Below are 23808 nucleotides of genomic sequence, written 5' to 3' on the forward strand. Positions count from 1 at the left end.
CACAATCCGAGGGAGAGGATCACAAGCACAGCACGAGAGCAAGAGACGGCAGCAAGCACAGCTTAAGAGAGGGCAGTGAGCACAGTCTGAAATGGAGGGGGCAGCGAGAGACAGAGAGAAAGAAAGACAGTGCTGCGAGAGAGAGCGAGATGTAAGAACAGTCTAAGAGAGAGCGACATACAGGGCAGAGAGAGCGCATGAGACTTTAGCACAGTCCGAGAGAGAGAAAAGGGACGCAAGCAGTCAGATAGAGTGAGAGCAGCGAGCACAGCCCAAAAGAGTGAGGGAAATGGCAGTGAGCACAGCACGAGAGAACGAGGGTGAGGGCAGCAGGCACAGCCCGAGAGAGAAAGGGCAGCAGGCACATCTGCCGAGATAGAGCATGGGCAGCAGGCACAATCATATTGAGCATGAGGGCAGCAGGCAGTCAGAGGGCACAGTAAAAATGAGACACATTGAGAAAAGTACAGTTAGCATCTCACAACTAGAAAAGAATGTGGAAGGCTAACAGACTAAGACATGGCTTCCCATTCGCTCTATCAGATCCTTCCCATTCAGGCCATTATCGAATCCAAGATACTGGGCTTCATTACGAGTCCGGCGGTAACCGAGCCGGAAAAACCGGCAGGTTACCGCCGGACTCATATTACCATTCCGCCTCTGTGATTCCCAGAATTACTGGGGCATTACAATCCCAGTGACCCGGGAATTCCGGAGGCGGAATTGTATAAGTCCCCATTCCCATGGGGTCCCATAGGACTCCATGGGGATGGGGACAATGGAAACGCTGGTTTGGTCTATGACGGAGCCAGTGTTTCCATTTCCGCCTGCAGGCGGGTGGTGTTAAACCCGCCAGGTCAGACCTAGCGGGAGCGTCACCTCCCGCCTGCAGGACTCTTAATCAGCCGGTCTGAAAAGAACGGCGATGGCGGTTTTACCACCACCGTTCTTTCCGGACCGGCAGGGTCATAATGAGGCCCACTGTGTCTTACAAAGTCCTTAGTTACTTGGCCCTAGTGTGGTTTAAAAGGCAAATCCACTAGTGCAAAGGCTAACGTTTCTTCCATGTGGTCAAGCACCGACGGAAAGTTCAACATACTGGGCCTCATTACGAACCTGCTGGTCCGGAAAGAACGGTGGTGGTAAAACCGCCACCACCGTTCTTTCCGGAACAGGTGATTAAGAGTCCTGCAGGCGGGAGGTGACACTCCCACCAGGTCAGACCTGGCGGGTTTAACACCACCCGCCTGCAGGCGGAAATGGAAACACCGGCTCTGTCATAGACAGAACCAGTGTTTCCATTGTCCCCATCGAGTCCCAAGGGACTCGATGGGAATGGGGACTTACACAATTCCGCCTCCGGAATTCCCGGGTCACCGGGGTTGTAATGCCCCGGTAATTCCGGGAATCACGGAGGCGGAATGGTAATACGAGTCCGGCGGTAACCTGACGGTTTTACGGCTCGGTTACCGCCGGACTCGTAATGAGGCCCACTGTCTATTTAGAGGTTGGGTGGTTTGAAGAATGAATAATCTTGTGGCTGTGTGATGCCCCAGAATGGTTTGAATGTTTAAGAAAAGATGCAAGAAGGATGCTGTCCTCTCAGCAACAATTGGAATTACACCACCACCCGAAGTCCCTTGTTGACACTATCAATTTCAAAACTTTACCACATTGTATCGAAGACAAATTGTCAAGACTGAGGTGGGCCGATGGTTGGGGAACATCTGTGGGGTGGGGGGACGACTGTGGTGAAGTGTAGGGAGACTGAAGTGGAAGACAGTAGGTGAAGGAGGAATAAATATAGTGTGGGGGGAATCAAGATGATGTGGACTGTACTGTGGGTGGAATATAGTGGAGCTGCCTTTAGTGACTTGGGAGGAATCTGATGGGGTCGAAAGACATGGAGCGAGTTATCAATAGAGTGGGCTGTATGAAGCGGGCGGGGCTACGTTGTTGGAGCATTGCAAACTTTGGGATGGCTACATGGTAGAGGGGATTCTTGGATGGGAGGGGTCCATGCTTTTAAGTGGATTATATGGAAGGGTGGAGTTAGTGGGAGTGGCTCTACAGAGTAGTTGGTCTGTTGCCTGTATTGAGTGAGGCGATATATGGGGAAAGTAGCCTCTATGGTGTAGGGCTGACTTTTCAAAGGGGGTCCAGTATGAGGTTTTTATGGTGTAAGGCAGCAGTCTTCAAATTGGGCCTGAAGGGTGACCAGGGGGCAGGGAGGGGCATGGGAAGGGGCAGCAAAGGGCTCTTTTAAAGGGAGGGGGAGTGTGGTTGCAGTAACTGTGTTTATCAAAACGGTTCTGGCATTTGGGGGCATTTTACTCAAGGGGGAAACCAACCACTGGTGTGATTATGGAGTGGGGGATTCCATAGGAAGAGTGACCTTTATGAAGTAAATGATTTCTATGGTGTTGAGAGGTTGCACAGTGGAGGGTGAATTGATAAGTGAGCTCTACAGAATAAAATTACCTCTCTGGAGTGAGCGAGCCTTTTGGTGTAGAAAGGCTTTATGATGATTGAGTGCTATTATGTAAATGCGCTCTCTGTGGTAGGTGAACTATAGGAAAGGCGCTTTTTGGTGAAGAAAGAATTTATGAAGAGAGAGTGCTAGGAATCAAACTCTTAGGGTAGGTGGGCTTTATGTTTTGAGCGTAGGAAGGATTTCAAACGAGTGAGTGCCATGGAGTGAACTGGCTGTATGGTGCATGTGCTTTTTATGAAGAGTGAGTGTTTGGTGTAGGCAGGGTTTATGAAGAGTAAGTGTTATTATGTAAATGGTGCCCTCTGTGGTAAGTTAGCTATAGGAAGAGAGCTTTTTTGTGCAGGAAGAATTTATGAAGGGAGAGCAGTATGACGCAAACTCTATGTGGAAGGTGAGCTTTATAGAAAATGTGCTCTATGAAGAAAATGAGCTCTCCGAGGAGGTTCTATGTTGTAGGTGAGCTTTATAAAGAGTGTTTTTGCTGCAGGGTGGGTTTATGAAGAGTGCACACTGTGGAGTAAAAGTGTTCATGGTGTATGATGGTGGTTTTTGAATGAAGGATTCCATACGCAAGGGGCTTTATGAAAAGTGAGCTATTTGGAGGAAATGTTTATGGTAAGGGGACCGTGCATAGAGTTGGCAGGTTCCATATGTCAAGTATTAGCTTTATGGAATAAAAGTGTCTATAGTTCAATGGGCTGGCATCTACGGAGTGCAGGGCTCATGACAGTTCTATGGAAAGGGGGCTCCATGGAGAGTTCTATGAAGGGGGGGCACCATGATGTAGGGAGCTTCATGAAGCATTGCATGGAGGGGGCTCCATCGAGAGCTCTGTGGAGCGGAGGCCCCATGGAGAGGTCTGTGGAGCGGGGGCTCCATGGAGAGTTCTATGGTATAATGAGCTCCATGGAGAGTTATATGGAGTGGGGGATCTGTGGTGTAGGGGTCTTCATAGAGAGAGTGGTGCTTCATGGAGAGTTTGATGGAATGGGGGCTTCCTGTAGAGTTCTATGGAGTGGGGGTCTTCATCTATAGAGTGGGGACTCCATGGAGAATTCTATGAAGCAGCAGCCCCATGGAGAGTTCTATGAAGCGGCGGCTCCATGGAGAGTTCTATGAAGCGGCGGCTCCATGGAGAGTTCTATGAAGCGGCGGCTCCATGGAGAGTTCTATGAAGCGGCGGCTCCATGGAGAGTTCTGTGGAGCAGCAGCCCCATGGAGAGTTCTGTGGAGCAGCAGCCCCATGGAGAGTTCTGTGAAGCGGCGGCCCCATGGAGAGTTCTGTGAAGCGGCGGCCCCATGGAGAGTTCTATGGTGTAAGAGGCTTCATGGGGAGTACTATCGAGTGGGGGCTCCATGGAGAGTTCTGTGGAGCAGGGGCTCCATGGAGGGTTCTGTGGAGTGAAGGGTCAATTATGAATAGTAGGATGTAAAAGGCTTCATGGAGAGTTCTATGGAGTGGGGGCTTCATCAAGAAATCTATGGTATAAAGGGCTTCATGGGGAGTTCAATCGAGCGGTGACTCCATGGAGAGTTCTGTGGAGTGGGCTCCGTGAAGAGTTCTGTGGAGCGGGGGCACCATGAAGAGTTCTATGGAGTGGGAGCACCATTCTATGTAGCGGGCAGCTCCATGGAGAGTTCTATGGAGCGGAGGGCTCCATGAAGAGTTCTTTGGAGCAGCAACTCCATGAGTGTTATACGGATTGGTGGATCCATGGAGAGTTCTGTGGAGCAGGGGCTCCATGGAGAGTTCTGTGGAGTGAAGGTTCAATAATGAAGAATTGTATGGTGTTAAAGGTTTAATTGAGAGTTCTATAGGAGCGGGGGCTTCATGAAGAATTCTATGGTGTAAGGAGTTCATGGAGAGTCCTATGTAGTGGGGACTCTATAGAGTTCCATAGACTGGGGGATCCCTGGACAGTTCAATGGAGTGGGGGGCTCAGTGATGTAGGGGTCTCTTGTTAGAGAATTCCATAAAAGGGGGATCCATGGAGAGTTCTATGGAATGGGGCTCAGTGATGTAGGGGTCTCTTCTTAGAGAATTCCATAAAGTGGGGGATCCATGGACAGTTCTATGGAGTGAGTCTTCATAGAGTCCCATAGAGTGGGGGGCTCCATGGAGTGGGGGCTCAGTGATGAGGGGGTCTTCATGGAGAGTTCTATGGAGTGGGTCTTCAGAGTTCCATAGAGTAGGGGGGATCCATGGACAGTTCTATGTAGTGGGGGCTCAGTGATGTAGGGGTCTTCATAGAGAGTTCCATTGAGTGGAGGTTCATGGAGTGGGGGCTCAGTGGTGTAGGGGTTTTCATGGAGAGTTCCATAGAGTGGGGGCCCATGGAGTGGGGGCTCAGTGGTGTAGGGGTTTTCATGGAGAGTTCTATGGAGTGGGGGCTCAGTGATGTAGGGGTCTTCATAGTGAGATTTATAGAGTGGGGGCTCAGTGATGTAGGGGTCTTCATAGAGAGTTCCATAGAGTGGGGGGGCCCATGGAGTGGGGTCTCAGTGATGTAGGGGTCTTCATGGAGAGTTCTATGGAGTGGGTCTTCATGGAGTTCCACAGAGTGGGGGTCCATGGAGTGGGGGCTCAGTGGTGTAGGGGTCTTCATGGAGAGTTCTATGGAGTGGGGGGTCCATGGAGTGGGGGCTCAGTGGTGTAGGGGTCTTTATGGAAAGTTCTATGGAGTGGGGGCTCAGTGATGTAGGTGTCTTCATGGAGAGTTCTATGGAGTGGGGGCTCGGTGATGTAGGGGTCTTCATAGTGAGTTTTATAGAGTGGGTGGTCCATGGAGTGGTGGCTCAGTGGTGTAGGGGTCTTCATGTAGTTCTAAAGAGTGGGGTCTTCATAGAGAGTTCTAAAGAGTGGGGGGGGTCCATGGAGTGGAGGCTCAGTGATGTAGGGGTCTTCATGGAGAGTTCTATGGAGTGGGGGCTCGGTGATGTAGGGGTCTTCATAGTGAGTTTTATAGAGCGGGTGGTCCATGGAGTGATGGCTCAGTGGTGTAGGGGTCTTCATAGAGTTCTAAAGAGTGGGGTCTTCATAGAGAGTTCTAAAGAGTGGGGGGGGGGGGGTCCATGGAGTGGAGGCTCAGTGATGTAGGGGTCTTCATGGAGAGTTCTATGGAGTGGGGGCTCAGTGATGTAGGGGTCTTCATAGTGAGTTTTATAGAGTGGGGGGTCCATGGAGTGGGGGCTCAGTGGTGTAGGGGTCTTCATGGAGAGTTCCATGGAGCGGGGGCTCTGTGGTGTAGGGGTCTTCATGGAGAGTTCCATAGAGTGGGGGGTCTTCATGGAGAGTTCCATAGAGTGGGGGGTCCATGGAGTGGGGGCTCAGTGATGGAGGGGTCTTCATGGAGAGTTCATAGAGTGGGGGGTCCATGGGGTGGGGGCTCAGTGATGGAGGGGTCTTCATGGAGAGTTCCATAGAGTGGGGGGTCTTTATGGAGAGTTCTATAGAGTGCTGGGGTCCATGGAGTGGGGGCTCAATGGTGTAGGGGTCTTCATGGAGAGTTTCATGGAGTGGAGGCTCTGTCGTGTAGGGGTCTTCATGGAGAGTTCTATGGAGTGGGGGCTCTGTGGTGTAGGGGTCTTCATGGAGAGTTCTATGGAGTAGGGGGTATGTGGTGTAGGGGTCTTCATGGAGAGTTCTATGGAGTGGGGGCTCTGTGGTGTAGGGGTCTTCATGGAGAGTTCCATAGAGCGGGGGTCTTCATGGAGAGTTCCATAGAGTGGGGGGTCTTCATGGAGTGGGGGCTCAGTGATGGAGGGGTCTTCATAGAGAGTTCCATAGAGTGGGGGGTCCATGGAGTGGGGGCTCTGTGGTGTAGGGGTCTTCATGGAGAGTTCCATAGAGTGGGGGGGTCTTCATGGAGAGTTGTATAGAGTGGGAGGTCCATGCAGTGGGGGCTCAGTGGTGTAGGGGTCTTCATGGAGAGTTCCATAGAGTGGGGGGGGGTCCATGGAGTGGGGGCTCTGTGGTATAAGGGTCTTCATGGAGAGTTCCATAGAGTGGGGGGGTCTTCATGGAGAGTTCTATAGAGTGGGGGGTCCATGCAGTGGGGGCTCAGTGGTGTAGGGGTCTTCATGGAGAGTTCCATAGAGTGGGGGGTCTTCTTGGAGAGTTCTATAGAGTGGGGGTACATGCAGTGGGGGCTCAGTGCTGTAGGGGTCTTCATGGAGAGTTCCATAGAGTGGGGGGTCTTCATGGAGAGTTCTATAGAGTGGGGGGGTCCATGCAGTGTCGGCACAGTGATGGAGGGGTCTTCATGGAGAGTTCCATAGAGTGGAGGGTCCATGGAGTGGGGGCTCTGTGGTGTAGGGGTCTTCATGGAGAGTTCCATAGAGTGGGGGGTCTTCATGGAGAGTTCTATAGAGTGGGGGTCCATGCAGTGGGGGCTCAGTGATGGAGGGGTCTTCGTGGAGAGCTCCATAGAGTGGGGGGTCTTCATGGAGAGTTCTATAGAGTGGGGGTCCATGCAGTGGGGGCTCAGAGATGGAGGGGTCTTCATGGAGAGTTCCATAGAGTGGGGGGTCTTCATGGAGAGTTCTATAGAGTGGGGGGGGGTCCATGGAGTGGGGGCTCAGTGATGTAGGGGTTTTCATGGAGAGTTCTATAGAGTGGGGGGTCCATGGCTCTATAGAGTGGGGGGTCCATGGAGTGGTCTTCGTGGAGAGTTCTATAGAGTGGGGGGTCCATGGAGTGGGGGCTCAGTGGTGGAGGGGTCTTCATGGAGAGTTCCATAGAGTGGGGGGTCTTCATGGAGAGTTCTATAGAGTGGGGGTCCATGCAGTGGGGGCTCAGTGATGGAGGGGTCTTCATGGAGAGTTCCATAGAGGGGGGGGTCTTCATGGAGAGTTCTATAGAGTGGGGGGTCCATGGAGTGGGGGCTCAGTGATGGAGGGATCTTCATGGAGAGTTCCATAGAGTGGGGGGTCTTCATGGAGAGTTCTATAGAGTGGCGGGTCCATGCAGTGGGGGCACAGTGATGGAGGGGTCTTCATGGAGAGTTCCATAGAGTGGGGGCTCAGTGATGGAGGGATCTTCATGGAGAGTTCCATAGAGTGGGGGGTCTTCGTGGAGAGTTCTATAGAGTGGGGGGGGGGTCTTCATGGAGAGTTCTATAGAGTGGGGGGTCCATGCAGTGGGGGCACAGTGATGGAGGGGTCTTCATGGAGAGTTCCATAGAGTGGGGGGTCTTCATGGAGAGCTCTATAGAGTGGGGGGTCCATGCAGTGGGGCTCAGTGGTGTAGGGGTCTTCATGGAGAGTTCCATGGAGTGGGGGGTCTTCATGGAGAGTTCTATAGAGTGGGGGGTCCATGCAGTGGGGGCACAGTGATGGAGGGGTCTTCATGGAGAGTTCCATAGAGTGAGGGGTCTTCATGGAGAGTTCTATAGAGTGGGGGCTCTGTGGTGTAGGGGTCTTCATGGAGAGTTCTATGGAGTAGGGGGTATGTGGTGTAGGGGTCTTCATGGAGAGTTCTATGGAGTGGGGGCTCTGTGGTGTAGGGGTCTTCATGGAGAGTTCCATAGAGCGGGGGTCTTCATGGAGAGTTCCATAGAGTGGGGGGTCTTCATGGAGTGGGGGCTCAGTGATGGAGGGGTCTTCATAGAGAGTTCCATAGAGTGGGGGGTCATTGCAGTGGGGGCTCAGTGATGGAGGGGTCTTCATGGAGAGTTCCATCGAGTGGGGGGTCTTCATGGAGAGTTCCATGGAGTGGGGGGTCCATGGAGTGGGGGCTCTGTGGTGTAGGGGTCTTCATGGAGAGTTCCATAGAGTGGGGGGGTCTTCATGGAGAGTTGTATAGAGTGGGAGGTCCATGCAGTGGGTGCTCAGTGGTGTAGGGGTCTTCATGGAGAGTTCCATAGAGTGGGGGGTCCATGGAGTGGGGTCTCTGTGGTGTAGGGGTCTTCGTGGAGAGTTCCATAGAGTGGGGGGGGGTCTTCATGGAGAGTTCTATAGAGTGGGGGGGTCCATGCAGTGGGGGCTCAGTGGTGTAGGGGTCTTCATGGAGAGTTCCATAGAGTGGGGGGTCCATGGAGTGGGGGCTCTGTGGTATAAGGGTCTTCATGGAGAGTTCCATAGAGTGGGGGGGTCTTCATGGAGAGTTCTATAGAGTGGGGGGGTCCATGCAGTGGGGGCTCAGTGGTGTAGGGGTCTTCATGGAGAGTTCCATAGAGTGGGGGGTCTTCTTGGAGAGTTCTATAGAGTGGGGGTACATGCAGTGGGGGCTCAGTGCTGTAGGGGTCTTCATGGAGAGTTCCATAGAGTGGGGGGTCTTCATGGAGAGTTCTATAGAGTGGGGGGGTCCATGCAGTGTCGGCACAGTGATGGAGGGGTCTTCATGGAGAGTTCCATAGAGTGGAGGGTCCATGGAGTGGGGGCTCTGTGGTGTAGGGGTCTTCATGGAGAGTTCCATAGAGTGGGGGGTCTTCATGGAGAGTTCTATAGAGTGGGGGTCCATGCAGTGGGGGCTCAGTGATGGAGGGGTCTTCGTGGAGAGCTCCATAGAGTGGGGGGTCTTCATGGAGAGTTCTATAGAGTGGGGGTCCATGCAGTGGGGGCTCAGAGATGGAGGGGTCTTCATGGAGAGTTCCATAGAGTGGGGGGTCTTCATGGAGAGTTCTATAGAGTGGGGGGGGGTCCATGGAGTGGGGGCTCAGTGATGTAGGGGTTTTCATGGAGAGTTCTATAGAGTGGGGGGTCCATGGCTCTATAGAGTGGGGGGTCCATGGAGTGGTCTTCGTGGAGAGTTCTATAGAGTGGGGGGTCCATGGAGTGGGGGCTCAGTGGTGGAGGGGTCTTCATGGAGAGTTCCATAGAGTGGGGGGTCTTCATGGAGAGTTCTATAGAGTGGGGGTCCATGCAGTGGGGGCTCAGTGATGGAGGGGTCTTCATGGAGAGTTCCATAGAGGGGGGGGTCTTCATGGAGAGTTCTATAGAGTGGGGGGTCCATGGAGTGGGGGCTCAGTGATGGAGGGATCTTCATGGAGAGTTCCATAGAGTGGGGGGTCTTCATGGAGAGTTCTATAGAGTGGCGGGTCCATGCAGTGGGGGCACAGTGATGGAGGGGTCTTCATGGAGAGTTCCATAGAGTGGGGGCTCAGTGATGGAGGGATCTTCATGGAGAGTTCCATAGAGTGGGGGGTCTTCGTGGAGAGTTCTATAGAGTGGGGGGGGGGTCTTCATGGAGAGTTCTATAGAGTGGGGGGTCCATGCAGTGGGGGCACAGTGATGGAGGGGTCTTCATGGAGAGTTCCATAGAGTGGGGGGTCTTCATGGAGAGCTCTATAGAGTGGGGGGTCCATGCAGTGGGGCTCAGTGGTGTAGGGGTCTTCATGGAGAGTTCCATGGAGTGGGGGGTCTTCATGGAGAGTTCTATAGAGTGGGGGGTCCATGCAGTGGGGGCACAGTGATGGAGGGGTCTTCATGGAGAGTTCCATAGAGTGAGGGGTCTTCATGGAGAGTTCTATAGAGTGGGGGCTCTGTGGTGTAGGGGTCTTCATGGAGAGTTCTATGGAGTAGGGGGTATGTGGTGTAGGGGTCTTCATGGAGAGTTCTATGGAGTGGGGGCTCTGTGGTGTAGGGGTCTTCATGGAGAGTTCCATAGAGCGGGGGTCTTCATGGAGAGTTCCATAGAGTGGGGGGTCTTCATGGAGTGGGGGCTCAGTGATGGAGGGGTCTTCATAGAGAGTTCCATAGAGTGGGGGGTCATTGCAGTGGGGGCTCAGTGATGGAGGGGTCTTCATGGAGAGTTCCATCGAGTGGGGGGTCTTCATGGAGAGTTCCATGGAGTGGGGGGTCCATGGAGTGGGGGCTCTGTGGTGTAGGGGTCTTCATGGAGAGTTCCATAGAGTGGGGGGGTCTTCATGGAGAGTTGTATAGAGTGGGAGGTCCATGCAGTGGGTGCTCAGTGGTGTAGGGGTCTTCATGGAGAGTTCCATAGAGTGGGGGGTCCATGGAGTGGGGTCTCTGTGGTGTAGGGGTCTTCGTGGAGAGTTCCATAGAGTGGGGGGGGGTCTTCATGGAGAGTTCTATAGAGTGGGGGGGTCCATGCAGTGGGGGCTCAGTGGTGTAGGGGTCTTCATGGAGAGTTCCATAGAGTGGGGGGGTCCATGGAGTGGGGGCTCTGTGGTATAAGGGTCTTCATGGAGAGTTCCATAGAGTGGGGGGGTCTTCATGGAGAGTTCTATAGAGTGGGGGGGTCCATGCAGTGGGGGCTCAGTGGTGTAGGGGTCTTCATGGAGAGTTCCATGGAGTGGGGGGTCTTCATGGAGAGTTGTATAGAGTGGGGGTCCATGCAGTGGGGGCTCAGTGGTGTAGGGGTCTTCATGGAGAGTGCCATAGAGTGGGGGGTCTTCTTGGAGAGTTCTATAGAGTGGGGGTACATGCAGTGGGGGCTCAGTGCTGTAGGGGTCTTCATGGAGAGTTCCATAGAGTGGGGGGTCTTCATGGAGAGTTCTATAGAGTGGGGGGGTCCATGCAGTGTCAGCACAGTGATGGAGGGGTCTTCATGGAGAGTTCCATAGAGTGGGGGGTCCATGGAGTGGGGGCTCTGTGGTGTAGGGGTCTTCATGGAGAGTTACATAGAGTGGGGGGTCTTCATGGAGAGTTCTATAGAGTGGGGGTCCATGCAGTGGGGGCTCAGTGATGGAGGGGTCTTCGTGGAGAGCTCCATAGAGTGGGGGGTCTTCATGGAGAGTTCTATAGAGTGGGGGTCCATGCAGTGGGGGCTCAGAGATGGAGGGGTCTTCATGGAGAGTTCCATAGAGTGGGGGGTCTTCATGGAGAGTTCTATGGAGTGGGGGCTCAGTGATGTAGGGGTTTTCATGGAGAGTTCTATAGAGTGGGGGGTCCATGGCTCTATAGAGTGGGGGGTCCATGGAGTGGTCTTCGTGGAGAGTTCTATAGAGTGGGGGGTCCATGGAGTGGGGGCTCAGTGGTGGAGGGGTCTTCATGGAGAGTTCCATAGAGTGGGGGGTCTTCATGGAGAGTTCTATAGAGTGGGGGTCCATGCAGTGGGGGCTCAGTGATGGAGGGGTCTTCATGGAGAGTTCCATAGAGGGGGGGTCTTCATGGAGAGTTCTATAGAGTGGGGGGTCCATGGAGTGGGGGCTCAGTGATGGAGGGATCTTCATGGAGAGTTCCATAGAGTGGGGGGTCTTCATGGAGAGTTCCATAGAGTGGGGGGGTCCATGGAGTGGGGGCTCAGTGATGGAGGGATCTTCATGGAGAGTTCCATAGAGTGGGGGGTCTTCGTGGAGAGTTCTATAGAGTGGGGGGGTCTTCATGGAGAGTTCTATAGAGTGGGGGGTCCATGCAGTGGGGGCACAGTGATGGAGGGGTCTTCATGGAGAGTTCCATAGAGTGGGGGGTCTTCATGGAGAGTTCCATAGAGTGGGGGGTCCATGCAGTGGGGCTCAGTGGTGTAGGGGTCTTCATGGAGAGTTCCATGGAGTGGGGGGTCTTCATGGAGAGTTCTATACAGTGGGGGGTCCATGCAGTGGGGGCACAGTGATGGAGGGGTCTTCATGGAGAGTTCCATAGAGTGAGGGGTCTTCATGGAGAGTTCTATAGAGTGGGGGGTCCATGCAGTGGGGGCACAGTGATGGAGGGGTCTTCATGGAGAGTTCTATAGAGTGGGGGGTCCATACAGTGGGGGCACAGTGATGGAGGGGTCTTCATGGAGAGTTCTATAGAGTGGGCGGTCCATGCAGTGGGGGCACAGTGATGGAGGGGTCTTCATGGAGAGTTCTAGTGAGTGGGGGGCATGGAGTAGGGGCTCAGTGATGGAGGGGTCTTCATGGAGAGTTCTATAGAGTGGGGGGTCTTCATGGAGAGTTCTATAGAGTGGGGGGTCTTCATGGAGAGTTCTATAGAGTGGGGGGTCCATGCAGTGGGGGCACAGTGATGGAGGGGTCTTCATGGAGAGTTCCATAGAGTGGGGGGTCTTCATGGATAGTTCCATAGAGTGGGGGGGACCATGCAGTGGGGGCACAGTGATGGAGGGGTCTTCATGGAGAGTTCTATAGAGTGGGGGGTCTTCATGGAGAGTTCTATAGAGTGGGGGTCCATGCAGTGGGGGCTCAGTGATGGAGGGGTCTTCATGGAGAGTTCCATAGAGTGGGGGGGTCTTCATGGAGAGTTCTATAGAGTGGGGGGTCCATGCAGTGGGGGCTCAGTGATGGAGGGGTCTTCATAGAGTGGGGGGTCTTCATGGAGAGTTCTATAGAGTGGGGGTCCATGCAGTGGGGGCTCAGTGATGGAGGGGTCTTCATGGAGAGTTCCATAGAGTGGGGGGGTCTTCATGGAGAGTTCTATAGAGTGGGGGGTCCATGCAGTGGGGGCTCAGTGATGGAGGGGTCTTCATGGAGAGTTCCATAGAGTGGGGGGTCTTCATGGAGAGTTCTATAGAGTGGGGGGGTCCATGCAGTGGGGGCTCAGTGATGGAGGGGTCTTCATGGAGAGTTCCATAGAGTGGGGGGTCTTCATGGAGAGTTCTATAGAGTGGGGGTCCATGCAGTGGGGGCTCAGTGGTGTAGGGGGCGCTGCTGACTTCATGAGGCCTCCATGGGGTGCAGACTACACAGGAAGGGGGGCTTAACCCTTTGGCTCCCGGCTCTGACCCCAATGCACAATGACGGCCACCCCTGGGGAACCGACCCAAGAAACCCCGCGTAACCTGTACATTGAAATAGAAATGCGCGCACCTCTCACCTGCGGCCCGTCCACCGCGCGCGCGCCCGCGCTCCCCCGCTGAAGTGCGCGCACCTCCGCCGCCAACCGCCTTATCCTTTATTTACCGCCATCATCAGCACGCGCGAGCTGTCAGCAACCGTGGGACTAAACCCCGCCCACACCGACATATCGCGCCCACCCACGCCGCCAGTGGGCCAAGCTCACGCCAATCAGGTCAAAGGGGTGGAGATAAACTCCGATTGGTTTCCGTCTACGCCTATCAAAGACTAATAAGAATAGCAAGGGCGGAGCAATGCTCACCAGCTTCCCGCCTCTCCCGTATCCAATTTTGCCTTTGATTGGCAGCCACTTGGGCGAATCACAACGCCACGGAAACATTGCGAAGGAGCAAGTCCATCTGCCCAGCCGGCTTTCTATTCAGGAAAGCGCTTTACGCCACTGAGGCTGACATTGTGCCCAATGATCCCCACATTCTGCGCATACGGCGTAAAAAGTGAGAGAGAAACGGGTAACGGCCGGGCTATGGATTTACGCTTATTACGCTCCTCAGAGTACGCAAACTTGAACAGGGCGGGGCGTGGGCAGGAAAAAGGGGCGAGGATTACGATGGAGGCGTAGACGGTCTGTGAATCCGGGCGCCGTTTGGTTGAGCGACACGGGGGTATATAAGGATGATAGAGACAAAGAGGCCCTTAAAGAGACAGTGTGAGCACAAGTATCTCCCCTGGGGAGGGCTGAGGGGGGGCTTAAAGGGACAGTGTCTGGTCAGCCCCGTGCTGTGGCCACCCTTCACAAGCTGTCCCTGCCCAATGCTGCCCACCTTCAAACAGGACACATGCTAGGAGCATATACACATTAGTACAGATAGCAGATGCATTCACTGAAACTGGAAAAAACTAGAAACTCATTCCCACCTTGGCATGGTGGGCCCGGCTCATTTCTCTGCCAACATGTCCCATTGCATTCTAGTAACTGCCAGTCGAGGAGACCTTTTAATTTTGCATTCTGGGACTTGTAGTCCTGGGTTTATAATTGGGTGATTGTAGCAAGTACCAAAATGCAAAGTTAAAACCAGGACTGGAATCACATCTACCACATGGAATGATGCATGTATGTTTTAATTCACACTAGGAAAAGATGGGAAATCAAAGATGTGACATTGGCCCCAATTTGAAACTATGTTGAAGACGAATACTAAAATACCCCTTCTTATACAATGGACTACTCATACAACCACCCCAGGTGTCCATCATACCTCTCAACTCACCCGCTTTTAGGGGGTGTCACCCGCCACTTAGGCAGCTCTCTCAACAGCCAAGCTCCCTACAAAATCAGGTGTTTTCACCCACCCAGGGGCCATGAAAGGTTGAGAGCTATGCCACCTTAACGTGACAGCAAGGGCTTACTGCCCTGCTCCTTGAAGAGAGACACTGTTGCAAAGTCAGCAACGAGCTATGAGTGCAGCTGGAGAGGCAGGTGAGTGCGCTCCCACCCCCAGGACCCTCGTGGGCCCGGGTTCAAAGGCTTTTTTGTTAAATTTCTGGAGCCCCTGGCCCCGCTCGCAGTTCTCTCCCTCCCCGACCCTTCCAGCTTCTTCATCCCGCCTCCCTTCTCGCCCCCAGGCTCTGATGATTGGTCCCTCATCAACTCTTAATTCGCCCTCCCAGGACAGCCCTCTGCCCGGCAGCCCCGTGGGCTAAGGGCCGAGGCAAAGGGCGGCTCCTACATTGGCGGCTCCAGAAAGTGTCTGCAGGTGTCCGCAGGGGAAGCCAATGAAGCCAGCAACTAACAGACACCAACAAAAACTGTAAGTGTGGCATGGGTGGGATGTAGAGTAATTACTCTAAACCAGAAAGCCCCTGCCACTCTACCTCACCTTCCCATAACATACACTGCCATAGACTTAGCCCATGCATACTTAGAAAGTTGTGTGACCACCAGCCGGATTTCAACCATGACAGTGTTTGAAATGTTGCCTTGCAATGCATCCTAATATACTAGTTAATATACTAGTCAATGTTAACAAGTGTCACACATGAAGGGAATTGTGGACGCTAGCCTGCGTCGCATCTAGATAGGTATGTGAATGTCGGCATCTGCCTACTTGGATGAAATTAGGAAGGCTTAGCATACACCACACTTGATAGAACTCCAATTGAAAAGTTAGAAATGTGAATGTTGGCATTCGCCGCATTTAGAATTCATAGCTTTGCCTCACATCTAGATGGGATTATGAGTATTAGCAAGCAGCATACTTAGATGAAACTGAACATTTTAGCATGTGCAACACTTAGACAGATTTCCTAACATGGGTCTGCGTTGTATCTAGATAGAAATATGAATGTTAGCATAAGCCATACCCGGATAGAACTTGAATGTTAGCATGTGCCACACTTAGAATTGAGAACATTAGCCTGCGCCGTATCTAGACAGAATTGTGAATGTTAGCGTGTGCCACACTTCGACGGATTTCCTAATTTCGGCCTGCCTCGCATCTAGATAATATTGTGGAGGTTAGCGAGTGCCACACCTAGACGGAATTATGAAGATTACCAAGCACAACACTTAAAAGGAATTGAGAAGGTAGCATGTCCCACACTTAAATTTGGAACATTATGTCATGCGCTGCATTGGACACTGGTGCATGTGGCCCCGTCTGTGTCTCTGCACTTCCTGTTTTCCGCCACGTCTCTCGGTCTACGTGCACCTAGCAGTCTAGTTCTTTTTCCACCCGGATGCACGTAGTCCTACTTTAGACACACACCTGCGTACAGTCCTTGCGTTGCAACCTTTCGGTCAACTTTTTCCTTTGCTGCCGCTGTTGCACTACGCTTGTTCGCTCCGGTTTCCCTCGGAAACTACCTTTTCTTCACTCCTTTCTTGTCTGCTTGAACTTCTTTTCCCCTCTCTCCTCCGTTTTTTCCCTAACTTTCTCATTGTCAGCCTTCCCGTACGCTGCCTTGCACTATACGGGCCTTTCGTTACGAGCGGTGCTTCCGCTTTCCTTTTTCCCCTGGTTCAATTCTACTCTTCCTTCTTCCCGCCAACCCTTTGGCATATCCGACGGAGTACCTCCCGCTCCCAGTACCTCTACCTTTTGGGTACGTTTGTGGATTTGAACCATCCGGATTCCAACTCTGACTACTCGTCATACACTACAGTTAGAGCCGATTTTCTGTACGGAGTCCTGCTGCACACCGGTTAGAGGTTTTTTTTGCCACATCTGGCTTTTTCCCCTTATTTGTCCCTCCCGGGAAAGGGGTCACAGGGAAGTGCTTTTAAAAAGCCTTCACTGTGGCTTCCTCCCGTGCAAGACACAAGCTATCAATAAAAAAAGAAAAGGACTACAGATCCCGCCAATCTCTGAGCCCAGTGGAAGAAGACACAGATTACACAGGTGAGGAGGAGGGAAGCTGGGACATTCCACACCAACAGGATAAGGAACCTGACACATTAGCCTGTGCGGTATCTAGATAATATTGTGAAGATTAGTGAGTGCCACACTCAGACTTAATTATGTAGGTCAGCAAGTACTACACTTAGACAGAACTGTGAATGCTTGCATGTTGAATGTCACATAACCCACTAACCAATATAAACTCAAACTCTCTGCATACTTATCTAAACAAAAAAACCCCCACAACCATCACTCGCACAACAAGCTGCACGCACTTTACCACACTGCAACAACACATAAGCTGCACCAACAGCACACGTGGACTGACACCGATCCAATACTCGCACCAAAGCTCAGCACCCGGTGTCTACCGAGTTGAAGCTGCCAACAGTACACTACTCCTCTCACTATCCTACTCACTCCTTCACCTTACTAACCCATCCCACCTTCTCATTTACAGATCCTCCAGAGCGCCTGGGGACCAATTCCGTTGGTGACAGTGCGCTATATAAGTAACTTTAACATAAATTAGGCTTGTGCCGAATCATATGTTTGGGGACACATACGTGAGCATGTGACCCACCCTAATAAAGGTGCTGAGCGGGCTTCCACTCTGCAGTTGAAGCAGAGACCTGTGTCTGTGTGGCTCTTGCCGCCATGCACAGTGTTCTAATAATGGGCCTACGACGGGCATCCTCAGATGGTGGGGCCTGGCGACCCCGGCCCCCTAACATCTGGCGACGAGCGTCGAAGAACCTGTATGCTGCTGCTGGCTTCCACTCGCAAAAAAAGAAAGGATCAGCTGCTCTGGAAGGGGGGGGGGGGGTGGGCCATGCCCAGCGCGGCCTTTGAGCCGCTGCCGATGCACAGCGCTCAGCCCCCTAGAGAGGACATCTGCAGCGCCGACCTGCCTGGCCCGTCCTGTGTCCGACTGCATTGAGGGGCGCGATGGGTGCGCGGCTCGTGCTGCACCCGTTGAAGGATACAATCAACCCACCCAGGGAAGGAAGGATGCAGCGTGGCTTCCACCAGTGCTGCAGGCGTACAGAAGATACATTGCATAGCTCCCGCAGGGGGAGTTGAGAAGCGGCCCACCGCCGCACCGACAGATGCAGCGTGGTGTTGAATAAACAATGAACCCTCGCGCCTGGAGGAGTGAGAGAGAGCGGTGCAGCCGCTGCTGCCGCAGACCATCCTTGTTAGCTCCCGCCCAGGGAAGGGCTAGATCTCCTGCATGGGGAGGTTGGGAGAGAAGCAACCTCTGCCGCCGCTGCAATGGGGGGTGGGGAGGAAAAACCTCCCGCTTGGAGGGAGTGAATGCGGTGTGGTCACTGCAATCAAAAGAACAATAAAGGAATCTCCCTGCCTCGGGCAGAAAGAGCATTGTGGGCCCTGCCACTGAAGTAAAGAGCACAATAAGCTCAGGACTCCCCTACTGGGGGGCTGTCTGATGCTGGAAATACCTTATGGGGGACATGTCCTCCTTCTCCTACCACTTCTCTGTGTGTGTTTTCTCTGTGTTTTCCGCCACTGAGGTTCAGCCTGGACCTCCAACAGTGCAGCTCTTCATGTTTTCCTTTTGGTGAACAACACCCTGGGATACCTTTATGGCACCCATGGGTGGTGGTACATCCTTGCACCCTTTATGTGTGTTTTGGGGCACCTGTGTTTTGCCCATAGAGCAGGGTATGGGCTGGTGGCAGCTACATGCTGACCTGGCAGTGGCTCTGCGTGTGCTCCATTTTGATACATGCAGGCCCTGCCATAGGAATCAATGGATTTCTGATAGAAGGCAAGATGGCCACTGTGGCGTCTTGATTTCAATTGCCTTTTACCTTGTTTTCCCAAAGTCCTGGGAAGCTCTGACTCTGTCCCTTCCTCCTGACTGGTTGTTGGGTGAAAATACCATAGACGGCTCTGCGACTGCCTCCTGTCAGACAGACTGGAGCCTTCCCAGGTGCTGTGTGTCACGGGTACACCCTAGGGGTGGCACCTGTGTGTATGGAGTTCAACGTGAACTGAACTCACATTCTGTGTTAGGAGTGTCTGGTTTCTGTGTGTGACACAATGCCTGAGATAGCCCTGCCTGAAACTGACATGAATGCAGTGTAGTGTGCCAGAATTTCCACAGTCGGAGAAATCGTCGACCAACAGAGAGGACTGCGAAGAACAAAACTGCTGTGCTCCAGAAATACTTTGGTTCAATTTTTCTTCTTGTACTCAGCCTCCCAATGGCTCCTTCTTCCAAAGGGGGTCCATCCTCGAAGGGAAGCTTCAAGTGAAACCGAGAAACCCTGCCACTTCGCCTGCCAAGGCACCAAAGGTACTGTGATGAGGAAGAGCATCTTCTATCCTCAGGAGTCATCCAGGGGTCCCAGATTCGTCTTGGATCCCTTTCCCCTGTGTCCTCTGAGGTATATTGGGGTGGTAGAATCTTTAAGAAGAAAGTAAAGGGTTATTGAGCTGAACATTTGAACAGTTTTGGGCTGTAAAAGCCAAGATAAGTTACTCCTTAATTTTTCCATTACAGGTTGCCCAAGGGGGCAGGTCCTCACACAGAATTGTGTATCTAGTCTAAATAAAGCATTCTGCCACTATTCACAACTAACCTGCCTTTCTTCCCTTATCTAAACTGTTACACCTCACTTAAGAATTCACATGCCTATTTAAAACTATCTGCACAGTGTTAGGGAGAATTCTTTGTTAAGTCTAATTTCCCAAACCTAGTGAGTCCCCCAGCAGCTTTGCTGGATTTTTTGGGGTTTATTTTTTTTCTCCTGCTAAGAGTGAGACTCTTTTTCTCCCACTCTTAGACATGATTTGAGATATCCTTTGACTTTGTAATGTGTTTTATGGGCTATGGGGTCTTTTACTCCATAGGGTTTAATATGTTTTTGGTAAGTCTCTTACACAGCACCCTCAGTGCAGTAACACAGGGGTGTCATAGTGACCCCCAAACATAGACTCCATACCCTGGGACTGACTTGTCTCCCAGGGCATGTAAAGTCACCATTGACTTTACTAGTCTTAAATTGTGAACAGAACCAGTATAAACCATCATATTGTGGAAGTACTGGTAGGGGTAATTAGATTGCCCCTGGGTCTGTTTTTCGAGGGAGCACTGTGCAGTCCCTCCTTGTCAAGTTTCTGGCTGGTGGCAGTGGTTACCACGCGAAATATTCCCCCAGAATATTTCCTATGGGATTTTCCCATTCATTTTAAACGCACCACTTTTTTGGTGTAATATTAAAGATACCGCTGGGCTATTTATTTAATATTTATTCCCCGGCTGGGTCTTTTTGCCAGGACTCGGTTTTAAAATGGTGTTTGTGTTCGCCTATGTAACTCCAACCCAAGTCGAGCCCTTTCTTCCACTTTTTGGCAGGCTTCTGCACAGAAGCCTCCAAAAGTGGTGCCACTCTGTCTGGGCCGCGGCAACTCAAGTCGCACTCTTGTGTGATTGGCCCAGTGGTGAGCCGCCCGGCTCACCACTTAGCATGTCTGAGTGACAGCTAGGACTGATGAATGGGGGTTTTCTGCATGAAAGCAGGGCTTTGGGGACTGGAACTTGAGAAGTCGCCACAGCACCAAAGAATCCGAAGAGGGAGAAGCTGAGCCGACCTGCAACGACGACACCAACGGTGAGCCCTGCTGAACCGCCTCACCACTTCCCGACGACAGAGAAGATCTTCATCCCGGAGAGTCTTCTTCCTCTGAACTGGTGGGGATAACCAGTTCGCCCTCTTTTCGCCTTCCTAGATCGGCTTGTGGTCGAATCACCCATGCCAAGCACCCCGGCGGCCGGATAGCCACGCTTCACCACTACCGCGAATAAAAGGGTAGTACCTTTTAACTGGGAAACTCCGCGGCTGGTTTCTTCCATGGCAGTGCAACGACCTCCAGCTTTCCTCCACGTCGAGATCTTCTCTTCCCCTGGACGAAGCATCAACTTGCAACCTCTGCCAGGAACAACTGCCCCCGCTGGAGATTTCTCACCATTTCAGGTACTGTGTCCCGCCTGGCCTCCCTTGCAACAGACTGATCAAGGTGTCCCGTAAAACCTTGACTCTCTATCCTAGGGTGGCCTGGGACCCGCTAACTAACTTTTTCTGAACTGATCCGACCCTTTTTGAACTATCTGCACAGACTTTTTAAAGTATTATTCAACTGTGTGATCTTGGACACATTCCACCTTGCTCTCTCCAAGAGTGGGCCTGGCCTATGAACGTTCTTGCTCTAACAGTAGACTCTGCCTTTTTCTGACTTGCTGTGGTTCTTTTAAAAGTGTTGGTATTGTGTGCTGTCCTAATTCTGCCTTTTGCCTCCCTTTTAACTAACTTATTGGAGTGCCATCTTAGGTTAAGCGCTCACCTCTGTCTGCAAATAAGTGATGTTTTAACTAAGACTTGTTCAATAAGTAATCAGGGATGTATATATATTGATAGTGACTGTGTTTGAACTTGCTTGCCATATTAGTGTTAGTGTATTTTACAAGTGTGTTTTTAAATAAATAATTATATACTTTTATACCAAAGCTCTGGTCAGTGTTTGCTTGTGCTACTGTATTTTGGTACCTATATTGTATACTCTATATACTGTCTAACTCTTCTTGAGAGAAGTCTGACTGCTCAGCCACAGCTACCAGGTAAATCTGGGTGGTACAGACGGCTACAAATTGGGTTTACTGCCAACACCTGTAGTCTTAAGCCTTTTGCAGTGGTCCCTAAGGGAACTGCACAGGTTTCTGCCTAACACTGGTGTACAGCGGTGGGATTTGTATTGAGTATACATTTTAGTGTGCTTATAGATACCTTAGTGCAACTAACCACAAAGCTTAGCACTAAAAAGTTTATTTTCTAACCTGCCAACTATGGAAAGTTATAGTCAAGAGTCCCTTGCTACAAAAACTGCCGATTGTTTAAGAGTTCTCTGTAAGCATAAGAATCTCCTGACTAAAGGCAAGAAAATGGAGCTAATAGAAAGGTTGTTAGCAAACCAAAGTCTGGGTGATGGTTCAGACGAACCCACTCTCCCAGAGAATGTAGATCACAGTGATGATATTGATATTGATCAAAGTATTGATAATCTTGAGTCAGAACCAGAAGAGGAGGGTGAGGATGATGTAGTTGTCCCCCTAGGCCTCTATCTGCTCTACCAGCTGTACCTACTGGACCTTTGCCAGGTCCCACATTTAGTCCTCATTATCTGGAACTAGAGAAAATGAAACTTGAATTGGAGTTTAAGAACCTTAATACTCAAGCAGAACAAAGACACCAAGAACTGAATCAAGAATTAAGGCTCAGGGAAATGGAGCTCAAGCATGAGTTAGAGATGAAGAAATTGTCTGTTGAAAATGCTTCTCTCTCCAGATCCTCTAGGAGTTCCAGTCCCAAAAGACCCCAGATGCCTAAAGAGCTTGTGGGTATGTATGAGCCTAAGTTGGATGTGTTGGATTGGTTGAGTCTGTTTGAGTATAATCATGGGCTTCAGAACCTCACAGGAAATGAGTTACTTTCCTGGCTGTTCTCTAGGCCCCCCCTGTTGCAACTGATGGTGTAATGGAGTTGGGGGAGGAGGATAAGAAGGATTATGAATGTGTGAAGCTAGCTTTGATAGCTAGATTTGGGAAGACCCCTTCCCAGTACCTTAAGAGGTTTAGGACCCTCAAAAAGCATGATGGTACCCCTTGGGCTACCTGGGTGAGTGAACATTTGAAGAACTTAGAGGGATGGATTAAGGGTTACAAGGTGAACACTTATGAGGGAATGGCGAATCTTGTGATGTTAGAGTCAATTTATGATGCCTGCTCTCCTGAGCTCAGACAGCACTTGGCTGATTCAAAGGAATTAGATTCCAGAAAACTAGCTAAGGCTGCTGGCTTGTGGGTTGCCAACAGGGCTACTCACAAGGACTCTGGGGTAACTCAGAAAAAGGATGAGGGGAAACAGCCTAAAAAAGACTCCAAAGAGAATTCTAATAATTCCAATCCCAAAGAGGGCCCCAAACAAAACAATAAGGGTAAGCCACAAGGGAAACCGAATCAGGCTAGTGTACCTTCTGGTGCCAAACCAGAGGGAGGTCAGAGCAAGCCACCATTCCAGAAAGCATTTGGAAAATGCTATGTTTGTAGCTCGCCTGACCATGTGAAAGGGAATCCCAGATGTAAGGTTAAACCCTCAGGGGTCCACACTGTCTCCTTAGCCTTCACTCCAGAGGCGGAAGTACAGATGGCCAGTGGAAACTTTCTGTTACTAGCTGATGAACCCATTGGAGTCTCAGCTAGTGTTTCTTTAGTGTCTCTGGGGTTGTGGGAACAGCAGAATTTAGATGTATATAATTCTATCCCGGATAATACTAAAGAGTATTATAAGGACAGTGTCCAGGTGAATGGTCAGGAGACTCCTGCCATTAGGGACACTGGGGCCAGCATAACTGTGGTGGATAAATCATTTTTTCAGGCAGAGGATGTTGCTAAGGCACCCAAACGCCTCACCAAGTTAGCTGGAGGGCCTGTGTAGATGCTTCCCCAGTTACCAGTTCTCATCCAGTGTAAATACATGACTGTGAAGATACCTGTCAGCATACAAAGTGAGGTACCAGGAAGGGTTCTGTTGGGAAATTACCTGAAGACTCTTGGATTAGTGTCACATACCCCCAGACCTCCTAGTAAAAAGTTACAGGAGCCCACCAGACCTGCAAGGGAGAGAACCATGAGAGGTACTCCCAAGGAGATGATGAAGAAGGATATCACTCCTACTCCACTGGAGTTACAGCTTGCTATCTCTGAACAACAAGAAGCAAAGGGGAAACCCAAGACTTCTAGGAAACAGCCAGCAGCAAGCACTCCAGTGCTTCCAACAAGGACTCCCCCTAGGTTGTCCAAAGTTACACCTGTAACTCCACCTCCAGCTGAGGCTGAGAGGGAGGTACAACCCTGTGTGGTTGAGCTAGACTCTGAAGAGGAGCTAGTGGAAGGCCAGGAACTCATTGGAGAACTGGATCCTGTTGACCATCCTGAGCTGCAGTCTTTACTGGCAGAAGGTGGACCCAACAGGGCAGACTTCAGTAAGGGACAGAGAGAATGTCCAACTCTGGAAGGTCTTCGCCAACAGGCAGCTTCTCAGGCTGATGGGCAAGAGCCTGGCAAGTATAGGTTGCACTGGGAAGATGGCCTCTTCTACAGTGAACCGACTGAGTCTGCACCTGGAGACTACAAGCGGCT

At 51.6% G+C, this 23808-nt stretch overlaps 1 protein-coding gene across 3 annotated transcripts in view; it reads right to left on the bottom strand.

Annotated features, from left to right (window-relative positions):
• The window catches only part of USP49 (ubiquitin specific peptidase 49), a 621874-nt gene extending 608534 nt beyond the window's left edge, over nt 1–13340 (bottom strand). For 2 of the 3 annotated variants that reach the window (XM_069633038.1, XM_069633041.1), the window contains exon 1: nt 13201–13340. The gene's annotated coding sequence lies outside the window, so the exon portion shown is untranslated. The remainder of the gene's footprint in view (nt 1–13200) is intronic. The other variant, XM_069633039.1, reaches the window with a different exon arrangement.
• Nucleotides 13341–23808: the final 10468 nt, after the last annotated feature.

This window comes from Ambystoma mexicanum, chromosome 13, assembly GCF_040938575.1.
Source record: "Ambystoma mexicanum isolate Mex_15411 chromosome 13, UKY_AmexF1_1, whole genome shotgun sequence".
NCBI lineage: Eukaryota > Metazoa > Chordata > Amphibia > Caudata > Ambystomatidae > Ambystoma > Ambystoma mexicanum.